The sequence below is a fragment of the Schistocerca cancellata genome, chromosome 7 (assembly GCF_023864275.1).
Source record: "Schistocerca cancellata isolate TAMUIC-IGC-003103 chromosome 7, iqSchCanc2.1, whole genome shotgun sequence".
Lineage (NCBI taxonomy): Eukaryota > Metazoa > Arthropoda > Insecta > Orthoptera > Acrididae > Schistocerca > Schistocerca cancellata.
In genome coordinates, this window is record NC_064632.1 from 601,049,307 (window position 1) to 601,068,861 (window position 19,555).

The 19,555-nt window shown below is 47.8% G+C and overlaps 1 protein-coding gene across 2 annotated transcripts in view; it reads right to left on the reverse strand.

Moving 5' to 3' along the window:
- The window catches only part of LOC126092026 (uncharacterized), a 489,900-nt gene that overhangs the window by 435,058 nt on the left and 35,287 nt on the right, over positions 1-19,555 (reverse strand). The window contains exon 2 of one of the 2 annotated variants that reach the window (XM_049907420.1): positions 19,334-19,486. The exons of the other annotated variant lie outside the window; for it this stretch is intronic. The gene's annotated coding sequence lies outside the window, so the exon portion shown is untranslated. The remainder of the gene's footprint in view (positions 1-19,333; positions 19,487-19,555) is intronic. 2 annotated transcript variants of the gene reach the window in all.

Here is a 19,555-nt window from a genome sequence, read left to right on the forward strand (position 1 = left end):
CATTAATGGCTATAACTACTATGATAGTTCCTAATTAAGTAACATGCAGCATGAAATTCGCAATGAAAAATAGAAGACACCGTGAGACTGCGTTCGTTGCACATCGGTTCATACATTGCTGAGTATGAAACATGTGTACGTAAACATGGAACGTATATCGCAAAGGCAGGTTAGATGCCACAGCCGGGGTAGTGTTCGTTGGTGTCGACAAAAATATTGTTTCAGTTGAGGTCGTTGTAGAATCATTCAAGAAAAGTCTGTACTCAGTAGCGCGGAAATACCAAAAATGTGCAGTGGTAGTTGGTGTTGACTTAAATCTACCGAGAACGGACTGGGACTTCTATGGATTAACTGCAACTGGTACAGATAGGCAGTCTTGACAAGTACTTTGAACATGTTTTCCTAAAACCAGTAGTTAGGCAACCCACATGCAACTGAAATACTTTAAACCTTGTAGCGACAAATGGGCGTGATCTTATTGATACTGTCGGTACAGAGACAGGGATTCGTGATAATGACGTTATAATAATGATGGTGGTTACTAAAGTTAATAAGTGGCTCAAATGGCTCTAAGCACTACGTGACTTAACATCGGATGTGATCAGTCCCCTAGACTTAGAACTACTTAAACCTAACTTAACAGTAACTACGATATTCCACTAGTTTCCTGAAAGGAGCTTACGGGCGCTCAACACCGAGGTCACCAGCGACAAGTTTCCTCACGTGCCTTGTCCTTAGTTTATTTTGTTCAGTAATAGACTCTGACTAGCACACTATCGCAATTACAACTACATTAGCATATTAAACAAGTTAAGTCATGTAAAACGTACTGTGCTTTGGTAAAATAGCAAAGTTGAGCATGGTACAACAGAAATACAAATGAAATTCGGAAAAAAGGTTGAAACGCCAGACCAGAACGGTTCATCACTTCTGTTGCTGTTTCGCTGGAATCCAGTAACCTAGCGCATTCTTCGAAAAGAACACCTTGAACGAAAACTTATCAAAGCATTTTCACTATACACATCAATGATCTTAGGAATATTAAACAATTCACGCCGAACTGAACACCATGACTCTGGCCATATCCTCATCAGAGTAAAGTCCTGAACGTGTCCGCCTGATATGTATTCTAACACAAAAAAAAACAACGAAGGAGTTACACATATTGGTCACAATTTGATATTCATGTAGGTATCGACGGAAATTGAAAAATGTAAACTTTGACGGCCGATGGATGCACGTGTGACGTTCCAGTAAGTTTCACCACGTGCCTGGCAAGTCCGGTGAATAAGGAACTTGCCGAATCCGTGACTCAGCTGGACAGTAACTACGCCTCGTAGACAAGTATACGAAGACGTCGGCATTTGAGAGAGAACGTGTAGTTGGGCTCACATAATCCGGTTGTAGTAATCAGCGAAGCGCTCGACGTTTGAATAGGAGCGATGCCACCATTCGACGATGGCGGCAGGACTGTGTGGACCGTGGCCGAACACGGCGCATCAAGGAAGCGGTTCATCTGCAGAGGCGGCAGAAAGAGAGGGACGAGCAACCGTTGCATGGCACTCAGAGACCCGGCATCATTGCTATCACGGATCGGTGCTCCAGTGACCGCAAGTACCATTTGTAGGAGGTTCACATGAAGAGGGCTGATCTCACAGTGTCTTTTGCGGTGACTGCCGTCGGCCTATGTACACCACAAGCCCCTGTGCAGTGGTGATGGACAGGTTCGGCCTGGCCTCTCATTGGCTGAAGCAGAATTGTCTTCAGTGATGAGTTCCCTTTCAGACTGAGCCCCGACGCCCCGGACAGTGGTGCGGTGGGATACCAACATGACTGTCGCCTGCATTCGGCCTGACGGTCAGGAGTGATGGTCTGGGATGCCGTAGGAGGACACACTTAGAGCGCAGCGGTACGTCGACGACATTTTACGCCTCGTTTTGGTGTTCTTCGTGCCAAGTCCTCCTGGCCTTACATTTCATCGAGAAAATGTCCGCCCGCCCACGCCGAGCGTTTCTACTGCTTGCTTTGTGCTCGCCAAATCCTACCTAGGCCATCGGATCTCTTTCCAATTGAGAACGTTTGGAACGCTAACGGCAGGGCCCTCCAGTTAGTTCGCGATTTTGACGATCTGACGCGCCAGTTGGATAGAATTTCGCAGGACACCCTCAGGAGGACCTCCACCAATTCTATCAATCAATGACCAGCCGAATAACTACTTCCATAAGGGCAGACGTGGACCAACGCGTTATTGACTTCCCCAATCTCTTGAATAAATCGTCCAATTTTTCTGAAAATTTAATGATTTCTTTGTTTGTACATGTACATCACAGCTACCGATTTTTGTCCCATTCGGATAAACCCTTCGTGGTATGTCGTTTTTTTGTTACGGGAAGATGTCGTCGTTGAGTGACTGTAGGAGGATGCAAGATGACTTGGACAGAATTTGTGATTGGTGTAAAGAATGACAGCTAACTCTAAATATAGATAAATATAAATTAATGCAGATGAATAGGAAAAAGAATCCCGTAATGTTTGAATACTCCATTAGTAGTGTAGCGCTTGACACAGTCACGTCGATTAAATATTTGGGCGTAACACAGCAGAGCGATATGAAGTGGGACAAGCATGTAATGGCAGTTGTGAGGAAGACGGATAGTCGTCTTCGGTTCATTGGTAGAATTTTGGGAAGATGTGGTTCATCTGTAAAGGAGACCGCTTATAAAACAGTAATACGACCTATTCTTGAGTACTGCTCGAGCGTTTGGGATCGTTATCAGGTCGGATTGAGCGAGGACATAGAAGCAATTCAGAGCCGGTCTGCTAGATTTGTTACTAATAGGTTTGATCATCACGTGAGTGTTACGGAAATGCTTCAGGAACTCGGGTGGGAGTCTCTGGAGGAAACGAGGCGTTCTTTTCGTGAATCGTTACTGAGGAACTGTAGAGAACCAGCATTTGAGGCTGACTGCAGTACAATTTTACTGCCGCCATCTTACATTTCGCGGAATGACTACAAAGATAAGATAAGAGAGGTTAGGGGTCGTACAGAGGCGTATAGGCAGTCATTTTCCCCTCGTTCTGTTTGGGAGTGGAACAGGAAGAGAAGGTGCTAGTTGTGGTACGAGGTACACTTAGCCACGCACCGTATGGTGGATTGCGGAATATGTATGTAGATGTAGACTGTCTTTATATATATATATATATATATATATATATATATATATATATATAGAGAGAGAGAGAGAGAGAGAGAGAGAGAGAGAGAGAGAGAGGATGTTTACAGCCTTAGACAGTGATGTAGGTGAAGTCGAGACGAGCAAATTTGTAGTTTTATACGAGACAGTTCTAGTCAAGAAACAGTTATTTTGGCTCAAATTGTCCCTGAATTAAAAAAAAAAAGAAAACCTTGTTCTTGTGCTTAAAAGTTAATGCTTGAGCAAATTTTGTATCAAAATATTTTAAATCATAACAGCATAAAATTAACAATTAAATCGTTTTGTTTGTCTGTCCTATTTGCAAGAACTACTGTCTTATAAGTATAATATAATTAGTTTTCAAAGACACAGAGGAATTAAAGACATTGGCTACCAGTGGACATTGATTTATACCACTGGCGCAAGATGAAAATCTGAGCCAGATCACAATTCAAACTTAGGCCTTCTGCTTACTTTTATTTTGTACTTTTTGTTGTTTTTTTACTTTTTTGATGCCCAAGACCTCTTCCACTTCAGGCGTTGGCACATAACACTCCTGCTACCTCAAAGAACCTATCTGATCTACAAACAAAAACAATATCTAGTGCTACCGCCGCTTTCACCCTAACCTAACTAGGACAGATGTTTGCGTCTGCTTCAAACTCCGCCCACGAACAGCTTTGGTTGTTTTTTTTTTAACAGATAAAACAGAGGGTACGATATTTTTGTTATCTTTTATTTGTTTTATTTTCTATTTTTGTTTAAGCTTCTTCTAGGGCTGTCCACAGCAGCCAGGCGGCGGGATGTCCTAGTCGTCTTCTCGTTCAGCGAGAGTGCAACACCCTATAATTATCGTTGATATCTCTCATCAGTCCATCCTGTGCTATATCTTCAATCTCTTCTCACTCTCGTTACAATCCAGTACTCTGGAGGGTGCGTAAACAACGACCCCAAGTAATTCGCAAAGAGCGAACCATACGACGCGTTGCGTGATAAAACCGTGTAGTTGCTCGTTAAATAGTAGAAAAAAATCTAAGAACTCTGCAAAGCCCTCCCTAAAAGAGTATGACAACGCCACGGCTTTGACGCACACCGCGGCGCCTTGACGAGTGGCAGGACAGCAAGTGACTTCGGGATGGATCAGCTCGGTGGGCTCTACGGAGTGAGGCGTCCGTAGCAGCAACAATGCCAACACGGGCCATGTGAGGAGCCAGCAGTCGGCAGTCGTACCACACACGAAACGATGCATGACCGTGTCGACAGCGGCTCATCTGGGGCAGACACGGCGCCTTGCAAGATGTGTAGTGTATAAACGTCGTCGGGTGGGAAATTTTCCAGTCGTTTGCACGTACCACAGCGCACTCACCGGGGTGGGAAGGAAAGGCGAGTGCATGTGTGTATGTTACCCCATACCCTGCTGCAGCCAATCGCCCGATGTCGATGTTCAATCACGTAAGCAGGCAGTGTCCGCTGAAAGCAGTGACGGGAGCCCCAGGAACTCATGTAGTCCGTAGAACTTCTTAACACATAACTCGTGTCGACTGTGTAAGTGCGGATGTGACACAGCGGTGGCGCGATGTGTCCGAGAAGAACACCTGCCCGGAGGGACGGGGGCGCCACCTCCTGGATCGGTGTACCAGTGCGCGTGTGCTTGTCCAAAGCACGTAGGCGATGCATCGTCCGCAAATGAGAGCGCGTGCCCTATTTTGCACGTTTATCATTCGAGTGCCGTCTGCGTGTGTGGGCAACGTCAGTGTCTCGTAACGGGTCTCGAATAGTCTCGGATACCCTACCGTCGCTGCCGAAATGACCAAAGGCCACCTGTAACTTAGCATCCACCGTAAGACGCGCATTGCGGAGGCGAATGCCCCGCAAACACTGACGTGGACCCTGAAGTGGAGGCTCGAGAGCGACGGCGAGGAGAGGGGCCGACAGCCAGCACCCTGTCACACTGAGCTGCCAACAGTGAACTGCGGGGCACTGGAAGGGGCCACGCGGCCGAGACAGGGAACCGCACCAGCCGGTACTGGGGACAGACACGTCGTCTCTAAGTAAGCCTGCTCAACTCGGTTAAACGCGTGGTCTGGGTCAGCAGCCACGGGGCCGCCTTCTAAGCCACATGCCGACATTAGCGCCACGACATGTGTATAAGAGTTTAACGCCATATGTAGATATATTAGTGCCACCTCCCAGACATGCTTGGTCGACGTGAGTGGTATCTATGACAGTAGCGAGGAGGCGAGCACGAAGTATGCATGCGAGCAGCTTGCAGTCGGAACTGACTGATGTCAACAGGCGGAAGCCTTGCAGTCTACACCCCCCTGTTTGGTTTTATCACGGGGTTTACCACACCCTCCCAAAATTCGCGATGGGGGGGGGGGGGCGCGAAATTTTGGATCCAGGATTTCGGAGTACATCTGTCGCCGAACGTTCCCCATCGGGTCAGAGAAAGTGCCATAATATTCAATTGGAAGACCATCAAGTCCAGGGGCCATGCCCATTTCTTCCATTGTGACGGCCTCCAAGAATGTGTCGTCTGACAGAGAGTGCGGTAATAACCTGTGAGGACACGGGAGGTTGGGGTGTTTGTCTCTTAATGTTGTCCGTCCGCCGCAACAACTGCAGTGATAAGTCGCCTGTTACGATGTCTCCATTCTCTGACGACGTGATGAAGAGAAGCACGAACCTCTGGAATGGAATCTCGCAGTCTCGATCGAACCCGCGTGCCTCCCAATCTGGTAGCCGCGATCTGCAGGAGCTGTGTCTGTGTCCGGAGGTTAGCCGTTCGGCGCTGTGGCGGAGGTTACTGCGACGCTACTTCCTGCAAGACTTTGTAGTAAAACTCAGAGGTCTACCGCTGCCAAAGCGCCCTGCCTGTACATCCACCACGAACGTGCAGCAGATAGCTGGTTTGGTGCAGTGGATCCACCACCTTTCCGCGGAATCGTAGGTACGACGTCCTCGTTCGCATTTGTTACACCTATCAGTAACGGCTAGAGGGCAAGCCTCTTCCTGGAGAATGTCGACATTAAGAGTCCACTGTCCTCTAGTACGGCTCATCTGTTGTAGTGGCAGGGTCAGGGGCAGGCGACGGCCTGACGCTCAGTGAATGCCGTGGCCCACAGCTCGGCACTGACACTCGCTGCCCAAAGACCTATGAAAACGTAAATCCTGCCGAACGTGCTGGCCGAGTGGCTGGCGATGTGTGTATGTCCGCGTGTAACGAGTTCCGTAGTCATAGCACCCACCACTAGGTGCTCTGTAGCGCGTTGAAACATTGGAGATACCTCAGTAGACTAATAGACTGTTTGCTCTCGACTCTCGACACGTCAGTAGTTGTACTGACGTAACGCAGGTATCCGTAGACATCCAGGAGCAGAAGCACCATATCAATGTCCGCCACCCGAATCACGTCCTTCAACAGCCGGGTTTTGATCGTCGAACTAATATCGTTGACATTGACTGTACCTATCCATATACGTGGGAAACTGGATAGTACGATGACGTATCCTGCAATCGTTTGAGCCAGTAAGCGCCACACGGCCCTTCTCTGACCATCCCTGTCACCTGCTCCATACGTATATTACTTACTGATCGCCACAGACAAGACGTGTGCCGACGATCCGCCGGCCGCGGGCGTCAGGTGGTCGCTCGGGTCTGACGTCATTGTTCCCGTCTCCTTGTCGGACGCCCAGTCGCCAGGCTGGACGTGTGGTACGTTAGGAGCCGCAAAATCGCCATGAGGCTCGTCAGTGGGTCGGGCGCCGTCAAGCCGTGTGTGTCCTCTGGCAGACGTTGCCAGCAGCGAAACGTGAACCGTGGGAATGGGGTCCACAGAGGGGTTGTCCCCAAGAGCGTGAAACGTGTCACCGTCTTGTGAAGCGTTTCTTGCGCATACCCTCCTCTCCTTTCGCCGTTTGGGTGACTTGTGTTTGCCGAAACCCGTGTCTGCATCCTGTGGATCACTACGAAAAGAACATCTACATCTACATACATACTCCGCAATCCACCATACGGTGCGTGGCGAAGGGTACCTCGTACCACAACTATCATCTTCTCTCCCTGTTCCACTCCCAAACAGAACGAGGGAAAAATGACTGCCTATATGCCTCCGTACGAGCCCTAATCTCTCTTATCTTATGTTTGTGGTGTTCCCGCGAAATGTAAATTGGCGGCAGTAAAATTGTACTGCAGTCAGCCTCAAATGCTGGTTCTCTAAATTTCCTCAGTAGCGATTCACGAAAAGAACCCCTCCTTTCCTCTAGAGACTCCCACCCGAGTTCCTGAAGCATTTCCGTAACACTCGTGTGATGATCAAACCTACCAGTAACAAATCTAGCAGCCCACCTTTGAATTGCTTCTGTGTCCTCCCTCGATCCGACCTGATAGCGATCCCAAACGCTGGAGCAGTACTCAAGAATAGGTCGTATTAGTGTTTCATAAGCGGTCTCCTTTACAGATGATCATATCTTCCCAAAATTCTACCAATGAACCGAAGACGACTATCCGCCTTCCTCACAACTGCCATTACATGCTTGTCCCGCTTCATATCGCTCTGCAATGTTACGCCCAAATATTTAATCGACGTGACTGCGTCAAGCGCTACATTCCTAATGGAGTATTCAAACATTACAGGATTCTTTTTCCTATTCATCTGCATTAATTTACATTTATCTATATTTAGAGTTAGCTGCCATTCTTTCCACCAATCACAGATCCTGTCCAAGTCATCTCGTATCCTCCTACAGTCACTCAACGACGGCAGCTTCCCGTACAGCAAAGCATCATCAGCAAACAACCGCACATTGCTATCCACCCTATCCAAAAGATCATTTATGTAGATAGAAAACAGCGGACCTACCGCAATTCCCTGGGGCACTCCAGATGATATCTTCACCTCCGATGAACACTCACCATCGAGGACAACGTACTGGGTTCTATTACTTAAGAAGTCTTGGAGCCACTCACATATTTGCGAACCAATCACATATGCTCGTGCCTTAGTTATAAGTCTGCAGTGGGGCACCCAGTCAAACGCTTTCCGGAAGTCAAGGAATATAGCATCCGGCGGATACCCTTCATCCATAGTTCGCAAGAAAGTAGACTCCCCTCGCGTCTCCGTGTCCGAGCTCGAATCGCTCTTCAGGTGCGCTCCTTCCCCACACGGCTGGAGTGCAGTCGTGGTCGCTGCTGGCGAGCACGTCAGCGGCTCCGATGCAGGCCGCGGAAACCGGGCCCGCGGCCGCAGGGGTCGCTAACTCGAGGGGAACAACGTCCGCGTCCGTCGCCGCCCTCGCTGCCTCAGTATAGGTAGCAAACAGGCAGTGTCGTCGGTTGCGACGTAGGCGTCGTACCAGCTCCAATTATGTGGTCGAGGTACCCGTGCAAGGCGCCTCTGCACGCAGTCAGAGCGAACGTGCCCTTCCTGCCCGCACCCCGAACAAGTCCGCTGTTGACAGTCGTAAATGACGATCGCTCGACAGCCTGCAACGGTCACTTACGAGTGGCTGTGTCTGCACAGTTCTATTCGCACCTGATACAGTCCGTTCAGAACAGGATACGTCCCGAGCATGGGCCACTTAGTACTTCCCCGCAAGGCCGCAGCGAGTCCACGAGGAGCGTGGCAGGAACTTCAAAGGGCAGCGTGAAGATCCGTACGTTCCGAACCCCGAGTCCTGCACGGTCGACAGTCACTTCTCTCACGTTGCCGTCCGAGTGGCGGGAACGATGTCGGTCTGTGGAACGGAGAGTATGCCTATGGCACGCTGCTCCGTCGACAAATTTCACGTAAACTGTGTCGCAGAACATCGAAAGCTGTATTTCGAGCAGTTCCTGTCGAGCCATATCGCTGGTCGATCATCAACGATCGGCTTGTTATCTTTCGCGTGTCCCCGGGGATGAAGATCTTTGCGTTTTCGGCTGCGGCGCGCGGGACGGCGAGAGGCAGCCGGTTTGGGGCGGCCGGTGGGACTGGCGGAGTTGTGGCTCGGGCGTAAGCACACGTGTGATGTCTGTTACGCTGGGGCTGTTTGCTAACCGTGAAACTCCTGCGACGGTTACTGGTTGCCTGGAAGGCATTTCGTATAAACTGTGCCAAGCCTCGCAGTGAGAGGGGAGTCCGGAATTGGCGTTGACCTAGATGTTTGTACTCATTGAGGTGCCTGTGTGAGAAGCACGGCGTGGGCCTGTCGGTTGCTTCGTCCTTCTGGCAGCCACCGCAAGCGGATGTTCGGCCGGAATGTCTACAGTTTGTGGTGAGCATAGTGTAGGATGTGCTCCCAGCCTGACTCTTAGCCTGTGTTATTTGTGGTTGCCGACCCCTTGTCTGTTACTGATTCCGGGTGTCCTGTAAGATGTGACAGCAAAACTGTGTTTTTGTGGCATTCTGTGTTTCAGGCTCAACCTCCGCCTAGAAAGGGGAAAGATTTGTATTGGACATCGTTTGGAACTCCTTAATGCTCTAATTTAAACAGATAAAAGTGCCTGTTTTTTTGGGACACTGCAGTTCAAACAGGAGTGGCGTAATGTTAATGAGCATTTGTTATTCGTCAAATGAAGTGTATTTAATGTCTTGCTGTTTTCTGGGACACGCAGCTGTGTTAGTGACCTCATTTTGAAGTGTTCTGTCGGGTGAATGACTGCTCCCCGCTTCAGTGTATTCTTTTGAGTAGTATTGTAAGGTTTATGGATATTTGTCAGTGGGGTGTATTGATTCAATTTTTGTTTTTCTCTTTTTTTTGAATTACGCTGAATTGTTTACTTTATCTGGTTATTGGCTTAACTCGCGCTTCACGCATTAATCAGCTGATATTGCAATTGTTTTTTTTTATTCCTGTTGAATGTCAGACAGATTTAAATATAACTTCATATATGTTATTTGAAATAAATGTTTTGGATTCACCTTAATGAATTATGTGCAATCGAAGTAAGGGACCCAGTCCTTCAGTAGTGCTTAACGGTGGCGCGTGGTTCGGGTTGTGAGCCCCGTGCTCGGATCACCTGTCGACCGACGTGCTTCACGCACGACACGATCTGCTTCGTGCACCTTAGGTCGTGTGCACTGGGCACGGACCGCTGAGCCGGCCGGGGTGGCCGAGCGGTTCTAGGCGCTTCAGTCTGGAACTGCATGACCGCTACGGTCGCATGTTCGAATCCTGCCTCGGGCATGGATGTGTGTGATGTCCTCAGGTTAGTTAGGTTTAAGTAGTCCTAAGTTCTAGGCGACTGATGACCTCAGAAGTTGAGTCGCATAGTGGTCAAAGCTACGGACCGCTAATTTTATCGTCGTCTTTCTACCCGAAAGCGCCATCGCCGTCCGATGTTACTTATTTACACTAGAGTACTCATTACGTTCACGGGATAGTTTAAGTGACTAATGTTAATGAAATATCCAACTAGGCTGTTGGTATGACAGAGTGAGAGGATACTGAATACCTTGCAATGAGCGAGCGATGTTTCTCTGGTGGCTCTCGTAGGCCAGTTTGACGTTATCTCCCGGTACTGCTTATCGCAAGCGTCCCGTAGTTAACTGTTCGTTTCGACTTCCCGTATACCACTGTGGTACAATGTAAACGCTTATCTATTACTCCCTTCACTTAATAATCAACAGCACCATTTCATAGGGATTCAGGTATTAGCGCTTTCTTTCTCCTTTTTTTTCCCCCGGAATGGACTCTACTCGTTTATGGGTCCAGTACAGTTATTCTCATTGGGACAATATAACTATTACATAGAACACACTGATGACTTGTAGAATCCATCCGACTACTCGTCAAGATGAAAGCACATTATCGAGATATATGATGGAATTTAAGACATTCGTATTCGAAATGAAAGGATAGCAACAAAAATATCCCGCGCTTTCAGTTTTTCACATTTCACAGACCATTGAAGTGTAGAAAGAAAGTTCTTCGGTAAAGTTCTGTTGTAGTTGTTAAGACAAGGCCAACAGGTATTTCCCAGTGTGGTGGTAGAAGAAACGAAGGTGTTAGGAATATAATGGCGGCTTTCGGGTGTTGACCTGAATACAGGTCTCCCTGTCTCCTGCACACGCTTCAATGAAACTAGGTGCACTACACAGATCAAAATTATCAGAAGACCTCATAGCAATATCTATCGTTGTTTTACGATAACTATTACAACAGTTATGAATGTTACTGATTTCAAGAATTGCATTGAGCCGTGCAAGGCTCGTGTTCATGCCAATTGAGCCGTGGTAAAAATTGCTGTTTTGAAGAACGCGCTGCAGTGCGCAGTGTGAAGCAGTCGCCCTCCGTTTTTGGCGGTGGCGCCGCTGTGGTAATCGCAGCTTTGGTGTCTCCCTCTGCTGGGAAAGGGGAAAGGTTGCCTGTTCACGTCCATTTAAGGGGCGTTATGAGCCCGCCAGTGAGTCAGTCTGGGCTCAGTTGGTCAGTCTGGAGTCAGTCTGGGTCAGTCTCTCGTCCTCAGCTTGCTAGTCTGTCTCTCGTCCACTTTTGTGAGGCAGTTAGTGTCTGTCTGTCGTCCGGAGTGCTAGTATGTCTGTCCTTTGGATCAACTTTAAAGCCAGAAAATGAGAGTCTTTCCACTCCGCCAGTAAGAGAACTCAGCGAGTGGTCGCTCGGTTGGGGATTAGTTCCTGCATCTGAACCTGCGCGTTAGGCCGCCAGTCTGCTCGAGTTGTTCAGGCAATGGTCATTGGCGGTTGGATCGATCGGTTGTTCGGTCGCGCACTGAGACACAAGATGACTTGTCCGTCTTGAGGGCCGGCGCGTGTGAGGTCGCGACGTCAGTCCAGTGGGCCGCGGCGTATAGCGAGGGGTAGTGGCTTCGCGGTCGACACGAGAGCAACAGGAGTCAACCCACGACATCGTTCTGGCGGTGCGAGCTGCGACGCCGTGAGACGGGAGATCGGCGCGCCTTCCTGCGTCCGTTGAAGCGGCTGGAAGCGGACAGTTCGGGAGAGCGATTTGGGGGTGCTGCGCCAGGTCTTCTGCAGAAATCGCAGTTTATTAGAAGTGATTGGTGATATGTTGATTCATTTACTTGTTAAATTCTACTTGTTTTCCTGGTGAGGTCACCAGCCGCTTTGTTTTGGGGTCGTCCCACCAATCTTCTCCGTTTGCCCACCAGCGGGAAGGTGGTTATTTCTGAATTGGGTGGTCCGTTTTTCCCTTGTGGAATAGGGGCGGGTTAGAGCAACCTGCGGTTCGGGTTGTTCGCTAATCTCCCTCTGCCGTACGTTAGTAGCTGCCTCTGTCATGTTTGTCGGATTCGGTGTGTTAACGAATTCATTGCTTGGAGTGTAACGGCCTAATTCCTGAAATATGTTTTTATCTTGCTTATCGTCTTGAGAGGCGGTATATGTGTACTCTAGAGCATGTTAACTCGTTTGGTCAACCTTGTATAATTTTATGTAAGATTGCATTTCATGGGCCTTTATTTAAATTGTCATTTTAGTATATAAAGTTGCGACCCTTCCACCGTGACTTTTCTTAGAAGTTAAAATCAAGTTGCACCTTCAGTGGCAAAGTTGATATTTTAATTTTAGTGTTTGTACCATTTCCATCCCTCCTACGGGGTGCATAGTTTGTGTGCTTGTGTGGATTGTTAAAACTTTTAGTTTAAAGTAATCTGGTGTGTTGCAGATTTGCACCAGTGTAGTCGTTCAGAGGTTGTTGTAAGCGGTGGTGACTACGGCTGTGTCAAAAGGGAGCGGCAAGGTTCTCAGCCCGAAAGCTCATACACTCAAAATTTTGTTTCTTCTGCCTCTGAATAAATTGTAATTTGATATTTAGAGTGTGCTTTCTGATTATAATTTTAAATCTGTTTCTTTTTAAAAAAACGCTTTTAGGAATAAAATTTCCATTTGTTAAAAGCAGTTTGACTATGATTCCATCAGTTACTCCCTGGCAACTACTTCCATGCTCACATAGTGTGATTATATGTGTTAATGAATAGCTAGTAAATAAAATAAAATTTTAAGAATATTCTTTGAAGATAAATCACGGTTCACCATTTACTGTTTCTCATCTTATATTATGATGCTGCCGCCTCGTTTTCTTATTCAATTTCCTGGCGTCACTGATTTCCTGCCTTACTTGCCCGTGAGCGGCAGCAGCAGCGCGTATCGGTAAGTGCACTGTCGTACCGTCTCTGGAGCGACCGATGGTGTTTCCGGGTCGTCGCGTGTCTGGCAGTGAGTCCGGGACGCAGCAGCGGTGAGGCGCCGACAGCCAGTGCCCGCCGACCGCTGGCGACACACACGAACTGTCCGGCGGAGGGAGACTGGAGCGGGACGACCGTTGGTTGGTCGCTCGGTTGCTCGTCTCATCGGCCGAAGTATACTTGGTCCTTTCACCGTTTCCGAGCCTGGGCAGTTGGTCGGTTGGCTTGGAGCAGCGAGGAAATCTCCGCGGCGCAGAGTTTGGGCGGGCCCGCTGTTGGGCCCTATGTGGTGTCGGAGTGTGTGGTGCTGTCCCCATTGCTACGAGGTCTGTGGCTCACCGATGGTGGACACGAAAGTTGAGTTTTGACTTAATCTACCAGCAAGTCACGACTGTTCACATTGTGTCGTTTGGAGTTCGTTGTCGGCTGTTGAGATATTCCCGCGAGCAACAACGTGTGTTTTCAAGTTGGCAAATTTTAGCCACCCTTCGGTGGAGTTTAACTGTACTCGGTTATTTGAACTGAAGTGCACCAGCGGAATCTTCTGCCTTGTGGCCGTTAACGTTCCGGTTACCTGCCCTGGCCGTTGACGTAAATTCAGGCAGTGTATTTTTCTCATCGTGTTGTCGCTGTCCAGCACGGTGTGTAGTTTGACACTTCCATGTATAAATGGTTTTGGGCGCCAATACCTTCTACGTTGTTCCATTCAACTCCCTCTTGTGTTCTGGTCGGGTGAAGCGGAGGTTGTCTTGTCGGTGGGTCCGTTGACTGTCTGTCGGTTGGGTTGTCGTCGGATCGACAACGTTTCGGCCGACTGCCTGTATCACCGAAGCGAGCGTTAGTGTTTGAATTCCAGGCCGACCCTCCGAACTTCTCAGCGCCCTTGGGTGTACCGCCTTTTCTTGTTTGTTTTTGTTGTTTGTACTTGTATGGCTTCTAGCTGATTTTTAGATTAAGGTTGTTTCGCTCTTAAGCTGTCAGATGGTTTGGGCCTTCAGCCTAATTTAGGAACTGTCTTATGTGAAGCCTTTGGCATTTTTAAAATTAATGTTATCGAGACTTAAGTGTTGGGCCTTCAGCCGATTTTGAATTTAAGTTGTTTGCTCTTCAAGTGTCAGATTCTTTGGGCCTTCAGCTTAATTAAGGAACTGTTTTTAAGAAAAGGCTTTGGCTTTTAAATTTCTGATTTTGGTTGAGCTTCAAGTTATTGGCTTTCAGCCGTTTTTAAATTAAAGTGGTCTTGTCCCTAAGGCCGGTATTACACTATCAAATTTCTTTGTCGCATATCTTTGTCAAAAATCCTTGTCAAAGATATTTGATGGTGTAATAGGAAACTTTGTCAAATGTCATCCAATATTTGATCAAATCTAGGGCCTCGCCGTAGATTTGACCAAAGAAGTCGCTTGTCTTCTCTTCACTGTAATGTGACATGTTACCAGATGGAGCGCTAGCATGGCTGCAGCGTTCTGTCGTCTGTAGTGTTTCTATAAACATTTCCGGTAAATATAAATGGTGTGTGCCGACAACTACAAAATTAATAGAGATGTATGAAGCTTAACAACGTGAGGCACCCTGAATACAAAAATAGATTAAGAAGATTGGAGACCTGACCTGACCTAACCTAACCTAAACTGACCTAACCTAACCCTCTCCTGTAGCAAGGAATAGGAGTGTTATAGTGAACCTGTCCTCTGCAGATGTAGCAGTTCTTAAATGAATATTGTGCTTTGTGATATGAGGACACACTTCAATGAGCACATACAGAAATGTATGCTCATCCATTCTTAAGTAATTGATGTACGACTTCACGTCCTCCACTATAAGCTCACGTAACAAGTCTTGTTGAATGCTTTTATCGTGTCGTCGTAAAATCCACGGCTTCACCCACGTATGTTTCATATCTTTCCCCCGCTTCTCATCCGCATGTGCACACAGTGCAATTGTGGTACATTCAACTGCTGCGATTAATAACAAGTTGTTGTCACCCATCTTGAAATTTGACGAAAAATATGATGACAGTGTAATACCCCTTCTAGCGCTACGCCAAAGATCTTTGTCAAATAATTTGACGGAATATTTGATCACATCTTTGATCAAATTTTTGACAAAGAAATTTGATAGTGTAATACCGGCCTAAGGCATGAGATTGTACGGCTGCTAATTAAGTTCCAGAACTAAAGCTGTGTTTTTTTTAATTTTTGTTGGCTCTTGTAAAGTTTGATCAAATAAAAGGTTGTATGTTCGAGTGTAAACGACAGCCGCTTATTTTGGCCCTTTCCACAACTTGAACTACCTGTCCTGTCCTGCGGGTTTAGCAGGGCGTCTCATGTATATTAGGCAATGTAACATTGATAAAAACTCCGTCCGAAGAGGCCTCGAAGGCCCAACGGTACTGACCGACCGCCGTGTCATCCTCTGCCAACAGGCGTCACTGGATGCGGATATGGAGGGGCATGTGGTCAGCACACCGCTATCCCGGCCGTTGTCAGTTTTCGTGACCGGAGCCGCTACTTCTCGATCAAGTAGCTCCTCAATTTGCCTAACAAGGCACCTCGCTTGCAACAGCACTCAGAAGAGTGGACCATCTCCAATCCCAAGTGCTAGCCAAGCCCGACAGTGCTGAACTATGTGATCTGACGGAAACTGGTGAATATAACATTGACAATTAACAGACAATATGAGATGTCATAGCTGGTGAGCCAAGTTAAAGGTGTCATTATACACCGTAGAAAGTCACGTTTAATTTATTTTGCTTGCTACATTACAGCACTGGTGTGCCACCAACGTCTTGACACACGTAGGCGAGCCAGCCAGTGCAGTGCAGGTGGTGTGTTTGGCAACGACTTCTCTGATGTTGATGTCCCGCTACGTCCAGAGAGCGTTCCCAGTGGAAGGGCGGAGGTTCGTTCGCAGATAATGTTGATAGGTCAGGATTTGTCTCTTTTGATAACCCAACCGGCTGCGTTCTTACTCGTAAATCCGTTACTTCATTCGATAATAAGGAAAAACGAAATGTTCTACTTTGTCTGCAAAAAGTTCACTTATTTGAAAAAACACATTCTTTCGTTAATCGAAAGAAATCACGTATTGTAGTTCTGTAAGAGACGTGTGGATAAAAGAGAATGAGGTGTATGACTCGACGAATTCAACAAATCCAAAAGTAAAATTTATCTTCTGACCTGGCAGAAAGCCTAAGAGGGTTTGGTTTTCATGTTACATCAGTAAGAGATTGAAGTCAACCTTCCAGACCCTCTGTGACCTTAAAGGTTTCGAAACGTAGGATGACAGAGACAAAGCCAAAACGATTTTTTCACTGAGGAAGATCATCGCACGAACGTCTAAATGACAGATAACGACCAGCGGATGGACAAGCAACTGAACTCTCTCAACAGACACCGGACATGATAACGGTACGATAGTTCACAGATCATTCTAATGAACTCTTCTAGTAGCAGTTTACCGTAGATCATCCGCGCAGCTCAGCTTTCCTAGTGATAGGAACACGTTTTTTTTTTAAATTATGATAGTATTAGGGATTGAAAAAAAGCACAGGGTTATGTATAACTGCAGTTATAAGTGTCGAACGCTGTGAAACGGAACTGCTAGTTGAGTCGGAAATGTCACAGGACTGAAGCATATAACAAATGTTATTCAATCCATACGTTAAGTAAGCTATGAAGAAACGAAGTAAAAATTTGGAAACAGAATAAGAGTCCACGAACAAAAATATAAAGTTTGCGGATGGAGGATGATATTTTAATCATGTCAGAGACAGCAAAGGACTTTGAAGATTAATTTAACGGAACTGATACAGTCTTCAAAAGAGGTAATACGCTGAAGAGCCAAAGAAACTGGTACACCTACCTAATATCGTGTAGGGCCCCAGGAGCACGCAGAAGTGCCACAACACGACATGGCACGGACTTGGCTAATGTCTGAATTAGTGCTGCAGGGAACTGAGACCATGAAACATGGAGGGCTGTCCACAAATCCGTAAGAGCACCAGGGGGTGGAGATCTCTTCTAAACAACACGTTGCAAGGCATCTTAGATACCGCCAATACTATTCACGCTTGGGGAGTTTGGTACTCAGCGGAACTGCTTAAAGTCAGAAGAGTGTTCCTGGAGCCACTCTGTAGTAATTCTGGACGTGTGGGCTGTCGCATTGTACTGCTGGAATAACCCAAGTCCGTCGGAAGGCACAATGGACATTAATGGATGCAGCTGATCAGACAGGATGCTTACATACGTGTCACCTCTCAGAGTCGTATCTGAACGTGTCAGGGTTCCCATATCACTCCGACTGCACAGTACCCACACCATACAGAGCCTCCACCAGCTAGAACAGTCCCCTGCTGACATACAGAGTCCATGGATTCATGAAGTTGTCTCTATAGCCATACACGTCCGTCCGCTAGATAAAATTTGAAACGAGACTCGTCGAAAAGGGCAACATGTTTCCAGTCATCAGCAGCCTGTCTCTGCGGTATACATTCCAATCTGAGTTTAGGATTTCATTACTGTATACGTCTGGGTTCAGCCAACTTTCTGTCCCTAGTACTATATGGGCGTTGTGACCGTTTATTAATGAGAGCAGTTCTGGGACCTTTCTATAGACGCTCCTGCAGTTTACTATTAGCACATTAATATTGTTATTCCCTGTTGCATTTTGCCTACTCCTACCTTGCCGCGTCTCAGGAGGCGTCTTGTCGGGCCTAAGGAGGGAATTCTCTAACCTAAAAAACCCCCATGTGCACTCCACACGTACTCCGCTACCCTTGTAGCCGCTTCCGGCGTGTAGTGCACGCCTGACCTATTCACCTATTCAGGGGGACCCTACATGTCTCCACCCGATAGCGGAGGTCGAGAAATTTGCACCCCAGATCTCCGCAGAATCGTCAGAGCCTCTGGTTTAAGCCTTCAACTCGGCTCCAAACCAGAGGACCGCGATCGGTTCTGGGAACGATACTACAAATAGTTAGCTCTGATTCCACCCCGCGAGCGAGGCTTTCCGCCTTCACCAATTCCGCCAACCGCCTGTACGAACTGAGGATGACCTCTGAACCCAGACGGCAGGAGTCATTGGTGCCGACATGAGCAACAATTTGCAGTCGGGTGCACCCTGTGCTCTCTATCGCCGCCGGTAGGGCCTCCACATCTCGGATGAGACCCCACGGCAAGCAGACAGAGTGAACACTGGCCTTCTTTCCCGACCTTCCCGCTATTTCCCTAAGGGGCTCCATCACCCGCCTACCATTGGAGCTCCCAATAACTAATAAACCCCTCCCCCCGTGTGCCTGCTCGGACCTTGCTGAAGGAGCAGCCACATGTCTACTCACAGGCAGAGCGGGCGATGCCACACGGCCAGCCTCCATATTGACCCTCCGCCTCGTGCGCCGCGAACGCCGCTGAACCCGCCACTCCCCTTGGGGAGAGGGTGGCCCAACCGCGCCCGGTACCCGCGAAGATGTCTCGACAGCAGGGACAGTGGGTGAAGCATGTAACACCTGGGGTGTACCTTGCGACGTACCAGACTCCCCACTGCCGCTACACTCCGAGGCAGCAGCCTGAAGACGGCTGACCGCGGCCATCAACACGTTCAGCTGTTCGCGAACAGTTGCCAGCTCCTCCTGCGTTCGTACACAGCAGTCCCACGTCCTATCGATCCTAAGGAATCAATTCACTGAAGAGAGTTAATCAACCTTTAACTAGACTGCTAATTCACTAAAGGCGGCTGTTTATTCACTAAACTGTGGTTGCTAGCCACTTCTTGTAGAAAACAATGAAAATAGCACTACCTGTCTCTGGACTGTATTGAAAACAAACACTAGCACTACTGGCACTATGGTTGACTAAAGGGACTCTCTCTGACAGTATTCAAAACAAATACGAAATCTATGGAACTATTAACAGCACTCGACAATTAAAGCTTCCTAAAAGCAAATACACACGGAAGAAGAAGTGACAAGTAAGAAAAATACAGTTAATACTTAAATTAAGGTAGCTCGCTGCACAGCAGACGTGAAGCAGACGGCAGTTACGACGACTACTGGTAGGAAGCTCAAGGCGACGCAGACTGCAGCAGCAGCAGCAGCAGCAGCTCAGCAGGGATGAGCAGCCTTAGTCGGTGTAGATCACCGTCGTGAGCTGCATCAGACGTCGGAAGAAGAAGATGAAGAGAGAGAGAAAACATAAAGATACTGAACGGGTAATTCA